This window comes from Dipodomys spectabilis, unplaced genomic scaffold (assembly GCF_019054845.1).
Source record: "Dipodomys spectabilis isolate Male_0828 unplaced genomic scaffold, ASM1905484v1 ptg000141l, whole genome shotgun sequence".
NCBI classification, from domain to species: Eukaryota; Metazoa; Chordata; class Mammalia; order Rodentia; family Heteromyidae; genus Dipodomys; species Dipodomys spectabilis.
In genome coordinates, this window is record NW_024870818.1 from 10,562,756 (window position 1) to 10,577,374 (window position 14,619).

At 38.9% G+C, this 14,619-nt stretch overlaps 1 protein-coding gene across 1 annotated transcript in view; it reads right to left on the minus strand.

The window, feature by feature from the left end:
• Eml6 (EMAP like 6) overlaps nt 1-14,619 on the minus strand; it is a 244,991-nt gene that overhangs the window by 186,395 nt on the left and 43,977 nt on the right. The gene's annotated exons all lie outside the window — the stretch shown is intronic.

A 14,619-nucleotide genomic window follows, 5' to 3' on the forward strand; every position in this document is an offset into this window, starting at 1 on the left:
TACTGAAAATTAATCACCACTGTAAGGTATTGGGAGGGCAGAAAATTAATCTGTCCATGGTGTTTAAAGGTAGAGACTTTAGGAAGGGATAAGAATTAGATAAGGTAGATCAAGATAGAGAACTCACAACTGAATTACTGGTGGCTTTATAAGAAGAGAAAGTAGAAGTTACACACACACACACACACACACACACACACACACACACACACACACACACACACACATACACACGGGGAAGAGGGCTCCTTCAGAATCTCAGGATTCAGCCAGCAAAAACCCAGATATGGTTTCTCAACCATGAATCTCCAAGAGTCATGAACCAAAATAAACCTCATTTCTCCCTCAAGTCACCTGCCTCCAGTATTTCATTATAATAACACAAAATAGATGAACACAATGGGGATCACCATAGATATCTGTAACCTGCTGTTGGAATTGTTCTATGTCTAAGCACGCAGAGCAGTGCAGGCTCATAAATAATGGAACATAGTTATGGACATAATAATGGAACATAGTTATTTTTATAGTTATTTTTATTCTTTAGTAGTATGACTTCACATACAGAAAACCATTTACTAGTATTCCCCCAAAACTCATTTCTTGTGCTTCACTTCTCCTTTTCTTCTGCTTTCCGGTATGAGATGATACAGTAAGAAGGTCCTCACAGAAGATGACACCTGCTATCAGACTTCAGCCTTCCAGAACTGTATGGAATAATGCTTTGTTCCCTAATAATTTCCCAGTCTTATTGGGTATTCTGCTTTGGCAGCAAAAAAACAGACAAATATTAAAGCCAATCAGGTGAAGAGAAAACAGAAACTCTAGACACATCAATACTTTACTCTTTAATCATAATGTCTAGGAGATATTATGCTGTTTAGGTCTGGAACACCCTCAAAGGCTTCTTGTTGAAAGCTTGGTCCCTAGCTGGTGATGTTACTAGGAGGTGGTGAAAACTTTAAGAAGGGAGATCTAGTTGGAGGAAGTAGTTCATGTGGGCGTGGCCTTAAAGGACACATTAGAACCCCAGATCTTGTTTGTCTTTTTTTGCTTCCTAGCCACCATGTGGTGAGTATCCTCCTTGGCCACATACTCTCAGTACCATGATGTTCTGCTTTACCACAGACCTAAAAGCAAGGGAGCCAGTTCACCATGGACTGAGCCTTTGAAATTAGGAACCAACACAAACATTCCCTCTTATTAAGTTATTCCTCTCAGGTATTTTGTTAAAGCAACACAAAGTTAACACAGTTGTGAGTTAAAATTACTCATAATTATTTACTTATATACATATTTATTTAATTACATATATACCTACTTACTTATGTACAAACATACTTACTTATTCATTTTTACTCATACCCATATGAGTTAAAATTATTTTCTTTATCCTTCTTCCTCCACAATCTTAGATTTGAAGATAGAACTACTGGTACTTACATATGTCAATTTTTAAAAATTAAATTCATTGAGGAAGTCTATTTTGAGGCAGTAGACATTGGCTATAAGTAAATCATATAAAATAGTTTACTTCTTGAATTTTAGTATAGCTGGTTTTTTAAAATTATCTTTAACTAGTTGTACAAATGAGTTACCATTCAACACTTTATGAACACAATGCATCTTGGTCAGTCACCCTTTGAACATTCTCACACCTACTGCCCTCTTCTTTCTCTCACTTTTCTTAATTTTGTAGAACATACATTGAATTTTTTACTGCATTTCTTCCCTCTCCTCTCTTCATTGATCTATTTCCCTTCCCTTAATGCCATTTGGTTTCTTATTAAAAAAAAACAACATCAGAATAAACAAACAAACCATTAGCCAGGCACTGGTGGCTAATACCCATAATACTAGCTACTCAGGAGGCTGAGATCTAAGGATCATGTTTCAAAGCCAGCCCAGGCAGAAAAGTCTCCATGAGACTCTTTTTTTTTTTTTTTTTTGTCGGTCGTGGGGCTTGAACTCTGGGCTTGAACGCTGTCCCTCAGCTCTTCAGCTCAAGGTAAGCACTTTACCACTTGAGCTATAGCACCACTTCTGGTTTTCTGATGGTTTATTGGAGATAAGAGTTTCACGGACTTTCCTGCCCAACCATGAGACTCTTATCTCCAATTAACCACCAGAAAAACATAAGTGGTACTGTGGCTCAAACTGGTAGAATGCTAGCCTTGATAGCTCAGGAAAAGTGCCCAGACCCTGAGTTCAAACCCACAACCAAAAATAAAAATTTTGAGCTCAGAATTATAAGAAGCAGAAGTGAAGTCATCAGAATATTCAATTTAATATCCCCCTGCAGAAAATTTGGGCCAATTATTGGTACCTCTCCATCCCAACACTATCACAACTCCTCCAGCTGCACCCCTGCACCTTCAGCAAATGATTAGCAGCAGTGAAAAATCCTTGGCTACAAGGTAAAACCTTAAAATTGACACCAGTGAAGTATCCAGGGCTGAGAGACTTCCCTTCTGTAAGCATCGATGTCAAAGACAAGAAATTTAGAGTGTGCAGTACTTCCAGGCCTCGCAGGGGAGAATGGATATAAGCAACAAAGCTGCATCTAAGAACAAAGCAACTATTTTATTTAACAAGTGAGGCAAACTAAGGATACATCAGTGAAATAGAGAATGAAACAACTACAACAACAAAAACTTCATAAGCTTTTTTACAATAGCAGTAAAGTACATAGAACTTTGGCAAGCTTGATTTAGAATAAGGAAAGAAAGCACCAATAAGCAAGAATAGAAAATATGAATACAACCTACTACTTATATTTGAAAATCTAAATAAAATGAAAGCATTTCCAGAAAATAAAATTATAGATACTTTTTAAAGAGAAAAACAAACAAACAAAGTAGCTGGGCACTGGTGGCTCACACATGTAATCCCACTTACTCAGGAGGCTGAGATCTGAGGATAGCTATTCAAAGCCAGCCCAGGCAGGAAAGTCAGTGAGACTCTTATCTCCAATTAACCACCAGAAAACAGAAAGTGGTGCTGTGGCTCAAGTGATAGAATTGTTAACCTTGAGCTGAAGAGCTCAGGGACAGTGCCCAGGCCCAGAGTTCAAGCCCACGACTGACTAAAGAAAAAATTAATAGATTAATATTCATAAAAAGTATGAACACAATCTAATTTCTACCCAAGCCAACCCCCAGGAATTTTTACAGGTAAATTCTGCCTACCTCAGATTGACAGGGATTCCTATTATGTCAAGTGTGAGAGCACATAAATAGATGGCATCTCAACTCTTCCTTTGTAGTTTGCATAATCATGATGATGGTTATGGATAAAAACTAAGTACAACATGTAACAAGCAAATGAATCTTCAGACTAACATTAAAAGAAGTTCATATTATATTCTAGTAAGGCTATCGTTGGAATGCAAGGATAGTTCAATAAGAAACTATAAATATATTCTATAATATATTCAAAGAGAAAGTGCTGTAATTTTCATTGTGCCTTCTTTTGGAATGGGCTTTAGTTGTAGACTAACTATTCCATGAGGATCTAGACTAGGAGGACACAATTGTCTTAGCTACTACTGAATTCTCAGAAACTAGCACACTTACTCCTGGACTCATAAAAATTTGCTGAGTGCCTTCCCAGTCCCAAGTACTCTTTAGGGTATACAGCAGTGGCAAAAAAAAAAAGTCTTTGCTCTCTCAGATCCTATAGAAGAGAAACAGAGTGATAGACAATAAACAAGGAAATACATAGTTTCAGATAGTAATGAGTAATAAATGAGGAAGGGAGAGAAAGAGTGACAAGTGGTGGAATTTTTGATAGAAAGATCATGGAAGCCTGTGATGAGATGGGCACAGAAACCTGAATGAAATGAGAAAGTGGGCCAAGGCCACATCTGAGGAGTACTTCAGGTAACAGAAGAAACAAGTGCAGAAGCCCTGAGTCTGCTGCTGGCTTAGTTGGTCTGAGAAACAGTAAAGAAGCAAGTGTGGCTGGAGCAAAATGACTGGCACATAAAAGAGTCAGATGGGTGGTGAGAGCGGAGCATGTGGGGCCTGACAAGGGATGGCTAGGACTTTGAATCACGCTGCAATATACTGAGTGGCAATTGGAGGGAACGTAAAGGGAATGATAAGTTCAACATTCTAAACGCTCATTCTGGCTGCTGTAATAGACTGCAGAGAGGGAAAAAGCATGAACTGGGACATCAGTTAGGAGACTACCAAAGAAGCTAAGGTGACAAATACTGGCTTCATGGTGGACCTACTGCAGAGTGTATGCCCATTCATTATTTGTTTAATGAATGAATTTTTCACTTATTGTCAGGATATTTTCTACATGATACATGCATTAACAGAACTAATGAGTAGCAAAAGTACAGAAGTTTATGTGTAGAAAGTACTTGCCATATTTCCACTTTGGGGAAAACAAAAAACAAAAAAAAGTCAAAACTATCTTTTTTCATATGGCAGGAGAGGACTTGACTCCTGTACAATGACTTTCATAGAGTAGAAATGAAAGATTTTGCAACATAGCAGGTCCTAAATTTTCTAATTAGACCTCTGGGAGGAAAATATCCCTCAAAAGAATTGGGAGAGGGGTTGCTAATACCAACCAGGATTGACCAGGTGCTTACCATGAAACCAGCGCCTCATTTTTGTTTTTTGTTTTGTTTTGTTAAACAACCCTCCACATTTTACTTTATTTAAGCCTTACAACCTCTATGAAGCCACATGGCAGAAAGGTTGGCAAGCTCACTCTCCCCACGATGTGTGCTAAGATGTACCATCAGAGCCCCTGTCCATTAAGAACTTGTTATCCTAGTTGCTGGTTATGCTCTAAGAGCACTAGCTTTCATCCCTACAGAGGTCATCTCAAATACTAAGGGATGCCTTACCTAACGCCATGATCCTTCCCAGACCAATATGTACACAATGTGGGCTGGGAAGGTGGCTCAGTGGTAGAGAGCTTGCCTTGCGTGCATGAGGCCCTGGGTTCGATTCCTCAGCACCACATAACCAGAAAAAAAAATAAAGGAAGTGGCGCTATGGCTCAAGTGGTAGATTGCTAGCCTTGAGCTGAAGAGCTGAGGGATAGCACCCAGGCCCAGTTCAGGACCGGACCCCCCCCAAAAAAACAATATGTATACAATGAATGGTCATTTTAACTCCAGAACAATCTGTAGGGTCCTTCTGAGGATGTCATGATATCAATATCATAGCTTGACTTTTTATTTATCACCAACCCAATAAACATCCTGTAAGCTTAACTTTGTCCCAAACTATGGAAGTTACTTCTCTTCTTCATAATTGAGTATTGCAATGGTATCTGATATAAGAATAAATGAGAAGAATAAAGCTTGTGTTTCATAACTTCTCTTTTGAGTTCACTCAGTGTGGCAACCCAGTTCTGTCCCATGATATAATGGAAGTTAGGTGTGCAACTTCCAGAAAGTATTCTGAGTGAAAAGAGAAGTGTCCTTTCTTCCTCCTATAGTTAAAAGCCAGACATGTAATCAGAAATGGGCATAGCCATCTTTTTAAGAAAGCCAAGCACGGGGCTGGGAAGGTGGCTAAGTGGTAGAGTGCTTGCCTTGCATGTGTGAGGCCCTGGGTTCGATTCCTCAGCACCACATAAGCAAAAAGAAAAAAAGCCAGAAGTGGCACTGTGGCTCAAGTGGTAGAGCGCTAGCCTTGAACTGAAGGGCTGAGGGACAGCGCCCAGGCCCAGAGTTCAGGCCCCACGACCGGACCCCCCACCCAAAAAAAAAGAAAGCCAAGCTGGGCACTGGTGGCTCATGCCTATAATCCTAGCTACTCAGGAGGCTGAAACCTGAGGATCACAGTTCAAAATCAGCTAGGGCAGGAAAGTCCATGAGACTCTCATCTCTAATAAAAACTACCAGAAAACCAGAAGGGTTGCTATTGCTCAAGTGGTAGAGTGCTTGCCTTGAGCTGAGGAGCTCAGGGATAGCGCCTAGGCCCAGAGTTCAAGGCTCCTGACCACCACCAACAACAAAAAGGTGACTGTACCAGGTAGTCTTCATACTTAACCTCAAAGTGGATTGTCCTGCTGTGGATGACAAAAGAAGAAACTGATAGTTAAACATTCTGCCAGCCAGGCATGGTGGTTCACACCTGTAAGCCCAGCTATACAAAAGGTTATATATATAAAAATGTGAGACCCTACTTGATGAACAAAGCCAAAAGGGGGAGGGAACATGGTTCAAGTTGTAGAGTACCTGCCTAGCAAGTGCAGAGCCATGAGTTCAAACCTTACTACCATTAAAAAATAAAGTATGCCTCAAGTCAAACTGATGACAAGCAGATTATAGATCCACATCTGATTCCAAAGTTCATTTTCTTATACCACACTGAGCTACCTCCAAAAGAAAATTCATAATAATTTTGATTAGGAGAAGTGCATGATTATCTGGCTTTTCTGTGTGATGAATAGACACCAATGTTCAACTAGTGTGTGAATAATTTCCCAACTGTTAATACTGTGGGAAGTTAAAAAAAAAAAAAAGACGACAAGGATCGTGGTTCTTTCCATGAAGAGCTGAGAGATTAGACTATGTAAATTGAAAATAATTACCTGGTGATGTTTTGCCTTGCAGCTCATTTCTTTTTTTTTTTCTTTCTGCTTATGTGGTGCTGAGGAATCAAACCCAGGGCCTCATGCATGCAAGGCAAGCATTCTACCACTGAGCCACATTCTCAGCCCTTGCTGCTCATTTCGAAAGATGAGCAAGCCCTGTCCTGGCTAGAGTGATGAGAGGTGAGGAAAATTCAGCTCTGCCAGCACGTTCTACAGGGGCAAGGAAAAAAGGAACAGTGATCATCCCTAGATATAGCCTCCAGGCTGTTGCCCAGGCCTGGCTTAGCGAAGTGGGAACATTGAAGCACTCAGGGAAAGCTATTCAAAGCTTGCCTGAGTGTGTGGGGGCTTCTCCCAGTGTCAGGTTACATACTGAGCTTCACTAATAAGTGGTATCTTCTGATTCTCAAGAATTAAGATCATTTGTCTAATTTGGGGATGGAAAGGGGAAAAACAAAATGCTGGAACAAGGACACAGGATGACCCACTGCAACAATGATACCCACAAGACAGTATATTGGAAATGAACTTTACAACTTCGGGAAGGAGGGGAGTGCGGGAGGGAAGGGATAGTGGGAGAACAACAAGGGAGGGGGGTAACAATGCTCGACAAAAAATGTGCTCATTGCCTTACTCACGTAACCATACCCCTCTGTACAGCATCTTTACAATAAAATTTTAAAATAAAGTATTTTTTAAAAAAAAAGAACTACGATCACTTATTGCACCTCTGGTTCTTTCCAAGAGAAAATAATCTTCCTTGCATAGCCAGGGCCTCTTAACATGAGGACCTCAGGGGCAAGCCACAGCCTTCAGCAAATGGCTAGCCCATCCAAGCCACCCACATGCTGACCAGAGACACACTACTTTCTCAAACATCTGGGTCTTATTCCCTAACATGGGGACAGCAAATGAGGTCAGGGATGCCCTGTCCTGGGTCTTTCCAGTATCTAAGTCCTCACCAAGCCAGCAAAGTACTAAAAGGGATCTAGGTCTAAGATTTGTCCAAAGGTAACATCTAGCAGAATTAATTCAGAAAAATGTACATGGATTCCACCAATGTCATCACCTTCATCAAGCAGTAATCAGATTTGGGGGCAGGGCTTTTGGGGGAGAACATATGGCCTCTAAACTTGAACAGAGCTATGTATAAAGCCCAGCTCTGCCATTTACCAGATGTGTAAATACAGTGCAAATCTGCTGATCTCTCCCAAGTAAACTGCATGGGTAATATTAGCCACACTCAAGAACTGCTCGCATGAATGGTATGAGGAATGTGCATAGATTACAGGTAGCACATGGTAGATTTCCAGTAAGTATCTGTCGTTCTTATGAGCAGAAAGGTAGCTTCCATTTAGGAGAAATCTTGCCTTGGAATGAAATGATGAAATTTCCTTAAAGATAAACCAATGCATATCTTACAAAAGTAGGAAAATTGAAGGGAGGAGTTGGCTTGGGAGGTACGGGGGAGAATGATGAAAGGGACGACAGCGATCCTGATGTGCTGTACTTATACACTGGCATGATCAATGGCAACCCTTTTGTACAACTACTAAAAGATAATAAAAATGTAATTTAAAAAAATGGATGGTGGCTCACGCCTGTAATCCGAACTACTCAGGAGACTGAGATCTGAGGATCGCAGTTCCAAGCCAACCCCAGGCAGGAAGGTCCATGAGGATCTTATCTCTAATTAATTACCATAAAGCCAAAAGTAGAGCTGTGGCTCTGGCTATAGAGTGCTAGCCCGGAACACAAAAGTTCAGGAATAGGATCCAGCCCTGAGTTCAAGCTCCAGGACTGGCGGGGGCGGGGGGGGTGCGGGGAGGCTGTTGACTAAGAAATGATAAACCACACACAGTCAAAACTGATTGAATTTATTCCATAATATTTAATCTCACCTAAAATATTTTCTAATTTACACAGAACTGGAATGACTGTTCTATGTTTGGTGAAATTTAGCAAAGTCCACGTCTCATAATCTATTTCCTTCTTGTTGGAACAAACCAGATAGGAATATTACCTCTTCCCTCATGTCACTAACCAACCAAGTCACTTTAACCTTGGATTCTTACCAGATGGTAACTCATTTAATGATAAAACTCATGGGTTATTCATTCCTAATCCTAATTATATAGCACAATGCCTGGTACTGAGTAGGAACTGCACAAATATTTGGCACAATCACAGCCATTTAATAATGTTGTGGCTTCCATAGGCTTCATAAAACCTGCTCTCAGTTCAATAATCCTGCTGACAGCTGTGAACCTAAAGAACAATGCATTTCAGAGAAGAGTTAGTGCCAATACATTGCACTGGAAAAGATATAATTTTAATGAGAATATGTCAATTAACTTTGCACAGCCCACAGGGTCCTACTTAACACTGAGTCAGAGAGAGCCTGCTTTTTATTACAAATCTAAAATTAATTCAGTTTTAAGCTTTGCTTGCCTTGTCAATTTAATTCTCTTCTTGAAGCAGTAAAACAAATAAAGGCTATCCGAACCTCTGTCTTTCTCTCACACAGTCATTTTATGCCCCAAAGAAACACTATAGTAGGGCTGAGAAGTTGGCTCAGTGGTAGAGTGCTTGCCTTGCATGCATGAGGCCCTGGTTTGATTCCTCAGCACCATATAAGCAGAAAAAAGGCAGAAGTGGTGCTGTGGCTCAAGTGGTAGAGTACTAGCCTTGAGCTGAAGAGCTGAGGGACAGCGCCCAGGCCCAGAGTTCAGACCCCATGACCGGACCCCCCCAAAAAAAATAATAAAAAAAAGAAACACTACAGTAGTCAACCAATTGAACAACTGTGAGAAACAGCTGCATCCCCAACTACAATTGTCTAACAAACACACACACACACACACACACACACAAGCTAGCATTTTCTAAAAGGTATTTGTAGTAGAGATGTTTGTTTTTTTGCTAGTCCTGGGGCCTGATCTCAGGACGTAGGCTCTATGTCTGAGCTTTTTGTGCCCAAGGCTAGGGCTCTACCACTTGAACCACAGCTCTACTTTGGGCTTTTTGGTGGGTAACTGGAGATAAGAATCTCATGGACATTCCTGCTTAGGTCGGCTTTGAACAGCCACCCTCAGATCTCAGCCTCCTGAGCAGCCTGGCACTGTAGTAGACATTCTTAAAATGGCACAAGAGCCTGTGGCTCCTGCCTGTAATTGGAACGACCCAGGAGGCTGGGATCTGAGGATCATGGTTCAAAGCTAGCCCAGGCAGAAAGTCTGTGAGAAACAGCCAGATGTGGTGCTGTGGCTCAAGTGGTAGAGCGTTAGCCTTGAGAAAAAGAATCTCAGGGGGAAGCACTCAAGCCCTGAGTTCAAGCCCCAGGACCAGCACAAAAAAAAAAAAAAGTGGCATGAGCATAATTCCTTTTCATGATGATCTCCCACCCATGCCTTCATTTACACAATCACCAACAGGAATTTAGCAGATAAAAGGTTGATAAAGACCACACGAGCCAGAAAAGCCATATAATTTTATGACTGGCTTTTGAATAGCTACAAAGTATAAGACATCTACAATAATGTGTCTACTCTGATATGGGTAAGGAATGATTGTCCGTGGCATTACAGGTGACATGGTAACTCAGAGAATAAGCATGATAAGAAAGAGAACAGAATACTAAAAGACACAATCAAGCCAGTCTGTATTGAAGAATTTAGGGCTGATCTAGTGATGATAGTAAAACAAAACTATAACTCATAACTGCAAATTTTTTACTGCATGCCATTAAGATCAACTGAACAATAAATTGCACAGGTTGGAAGATAAATCTTTTCTGTCTTGATTCTTCTACTGAACTCAAGATCTGTGTATCTAACTGCTCACTTGATGTCTTCATCTGGGATATAACATACATCTTAACCCAACAAGATCAAAACGGCCTTTACTCTGCCTCCATCCCCACTCTACCTTCAACCTCCTCGTTTCCTAGTCTTTCCATTTAGCCTAAATTCATCAACACAAAGATACTAAGTACAGCCACAAACTGAGGCTCTGGGTAGCAGAACAGTTAACCAGTGGAAGGTCAAGCAGCGAGGCATCCACCAAAGAGTACTGAAAGAACACATTAGTGTCATCAGGAGGCGATTTATCTGTCAACAATAATGGGCACTAGGGGTATGGTCCTGGAGATACATATTTTAATATCATACACCTAATCTATGAGAAACTCTTATACTTAAGAAATAGATTGGGTATGTTTTTTTTAAAAAATCTTTTAAAAACTACCTTAGAAAAGGCTATTGTAAAAATAAAGCATTTTAAACTGAAGTGTATTCAATAGAAATGGACAGTCCTCAACTCACTCTACCCAAACTCTTACTTCCCAAGAGCTGCCAGTATCCACATATTCTAAAGCACTTTATTGAGATATGATAGACATACAAAAAGCTGTACATATTTTAAGTATACAAGTCAATGGTTTTGGAGGTAAGGACATGCCATGAAAGCATCACTCAATCAATGTTGCTCAACAGATAAACAAGTGAACCCAGATGTCTTTGCAGAACTCATAGGGTACTACTCAAGCCTAGAATTATGGTGAAGTCCTCTGGCATTACTACTGAGTCAACACAGCAGGTAAGCCCTGCAGTCAGACTGGCTCAAATCTCTGACAGGTTATTTAAAAAGTCCCATCATATACCATAGATCAACCCACTCATCCATACTTTGTATTTTGAATCATTAGTATTTTCCAGCTTTTTGGATACCAAGATTCTTAGCTGCCCCACAAAGTCAAAATCTTATGAAATTGTTCACTACCCACTTAGGTTACCATTATGTTGATGTGAACATGAAGTATTTAAGCCGAAACCAGTAAATCATGGATTTGGACTTGGCATTTTTGTGTAATTTTCACAAATAACTCCATTTATTTAGGATTTATTATAAATTTCATTTATATGGAGAGATTAAGGGTACATAAATGCAGCCATGGCACTTTCGAGACACTGTGTTGAAAACGAACTATTCATTATGTGAGTAAGAATGAGAGAGAAAAACTGGGAGAGAGCAAGGGAAGGGGTAAGTATCCAGAAAGAAAAGTATTTATAACATAAACTCCAAGAATTGGAAGCAAGAGGTTCTTAGTATGTCTTATATGCAGTTATTTCTAATTTTTTCTGTTTTGGTTTTCTGTTCCCTTTGTCTTATATATAATTTTATCTGATCTGGGTAAGGGAAAGAGAATCATAGAAACAGCAGGAAAAAGGGTGAACTAATGCAACAATGGTACACACTTGACACTATGTTAAAAATGAAGTATACAACTTGGAAGGGAGAGAAGTAGGGAGGGATAAGCAGGAGAAAATGAGGGAGGAAGTAACAATGTTTAAGAAGAAATGTACTCATTACCTGACTTATGTAACTGTAACACCTCAGTATATTACCTTTAGAATAACAAGAAAAACAATAATTTTTAAAAGAAAAGATAAAAATAAATTTGTTATAGTATTATACATATTGTAAATTATAAATATTATAAATGTCATATTTGTCATAATTTCACAAATAATCCCATTTATTTAGGTTCTCAATTATTAAGAAATCTCATTTATTTCCTAATAAAAAGGAATAATTTTGAAAAGTATCAATTTTACACCAATACTTTTTTTTCAAAAAAAAAAAAGAGAAAACTCTAGGAGGAGACAGTAGCCTTCCCCAACAGTACAGAAAATTGACAGCAGGAATCTGGGCCTGCTGACTACCAATATGTCTAAGTTGCCACCAACAAGCTAAGTTCTTCTGAACAGTACACTGAGAAATATTAGAGTAGTGTTTATAATAAACTCTACAGCTGAGTGCTGGTGGCTCACATCTGTAATTCTAGCTACTCAAGAGGCTGAGATCTGAGAATGGGGGTTACAAGTCAGCGTAGACAGGAAAGTGTGTGAGACTCTTATCCCCAACTACCATAGAAGTAGAGCTGTGGCTCAAGTGGTAGAGTGCTAGCCTTAAACAAGAAAGCTCAGGGATAGTACCTAGACTCCAAGTTCAAGCCCAGGACTAGCACAAAACATAAGAATAAAATAATAACAAACTATAGACTATTTAATATAAACTTTTCACAACTGTTCTCACTGTGCTATCTGCCACACTGAAAACTTTGCAGAAGAGTTAACTCTGAGTTCCTCTGCTGACACTGTGAATTAAAATAGTAGGAACAAACTAGGAAAGAGGTCCTTGCATGAAATCCCTGACATGTTTCATCTGTCAGCAGGCTCTAGCACAAAGTGCCAAAACATTTCTAAATCATCTTCTCCAACAGTTGCTGAATCCCTTTAATTAAAAAACAGGTAGACAAATGAGTGGCATTTCTGAAGTCAGTTGAATTTAAATATTATTTTGTTCTTAAAAAAATGGCTTATCAAAAAATTGTTTCCTGGTATATTTAGAACTATAATGAAAACTCAAACTAGATATTATCAATCAGGAAGCAAACTTAGAATATCATTTCATCCGAAGATTTCTCTCTGAAGGCCTATACCTGAACCAACACAAATTACCTACATGATAATGGCACATTAATGAGAATTGAATCTTACAGATGTTTGCAAGTAATCCTTAAGATTAAATTGAAGATATTTCCCCCAATATTTTTATGAGTTAAAGCTACTATGTCAAATAGGTGTGTGTATATATATATATATATATATACATATATATATATATATATATACACATACACACATATACTTACACACACCAGCAGATGTGTATGTACACATACATACACACACCTTCTTTTCATAATTCTAGTTACTACACTGAACCTGGCAGGCTACTCAATAAATAATGTGTCATATAAAACTAAACTGAAATAAACACAATAGAAATTGTCCTTCAAAACACCTACTAAAAAAGCTTAGTTGTCTTTTAACATAAAAATGTACTATGCAGTCTATAAATATATATATGTGTATATACATATATATATATATGTATGTACTATGCAGTCTATAAAAATGCCTACATGCCAGGCATTGGTGACTCACACCTGTAATCTTACTTAGAAGGCTGAGATCTGAGGACAGTAGTTCAAAGGCAGCCCAAGCAGACAAATCCTAGAGACCCATCTCCAATAAAACAACAAAAGGCCAGAAATGGAGGTGTAGGTCACCAGTCTGGACCAAAAATACCAAATGAGAGTACAAATCCCTGAGTTCAAGCCCCAGTACTATATACACACACACACACACACACATACACACACACACACACACACACACACACACACACACACACAATGCCTACATAGTTGTTATCTTTTTCTGGTAGTCTAGTTTATCACCATAACTAGAACTGCAAAGTTATCTCTTTGTGGACATGAGAAGTCATATTTCTTCTAGCTGTAGGCTCTTCTCCATTGATGCAATATCCTGAATAGATGCGAGGCTATCAAACTGTTGATACTAAATTAAATTACAATTATGCTACATCAATGTTTTCTTTTAACAACAATATTGAAAGAGTATTCAAGTGCGTCAATAAAATAAGAAAAAAAATAGATGCTCCTGACTTACCTTGATGACCTCTTCAAGAGAATTAATTTTGACAAGAAAAGTACTACAGTACTAAACGTTATGTTTTCCCCTAAAATTATGTAATTGAAGGCTTCCTCACCTACGATACTTAATTAATGTAGTGTTGCTTTTAGGTGTAAATAAATGTTAACAGATGAGTCTTCTATCACAAAAAATATTATTTATGAAATCATTTGTGAAAAATAAACAAATGTTACTTCACAAAGAGACTAAAGTATACATTGACTGAGAACTTGGAGAGAATTCTGAAGCTAAACAAAGTGCATAAATAGGGGTGACATGGTTCAAAACAACAAGTACGCCTTACCTGACTTATATAACTCTAACCCCTCTGTACATCAACTCTGCAGTAACAATAAAATATATTTTTAAGAGTATAAGCCAAGTGCCAGCACACCTGTAATCCTAACTACTCAGGAGGCTAAGATCTGAGGATCGTGGTGCTAAGCCAGGGCAGTAAAGTCCATAAGACTGTTATTTCCAATAAACT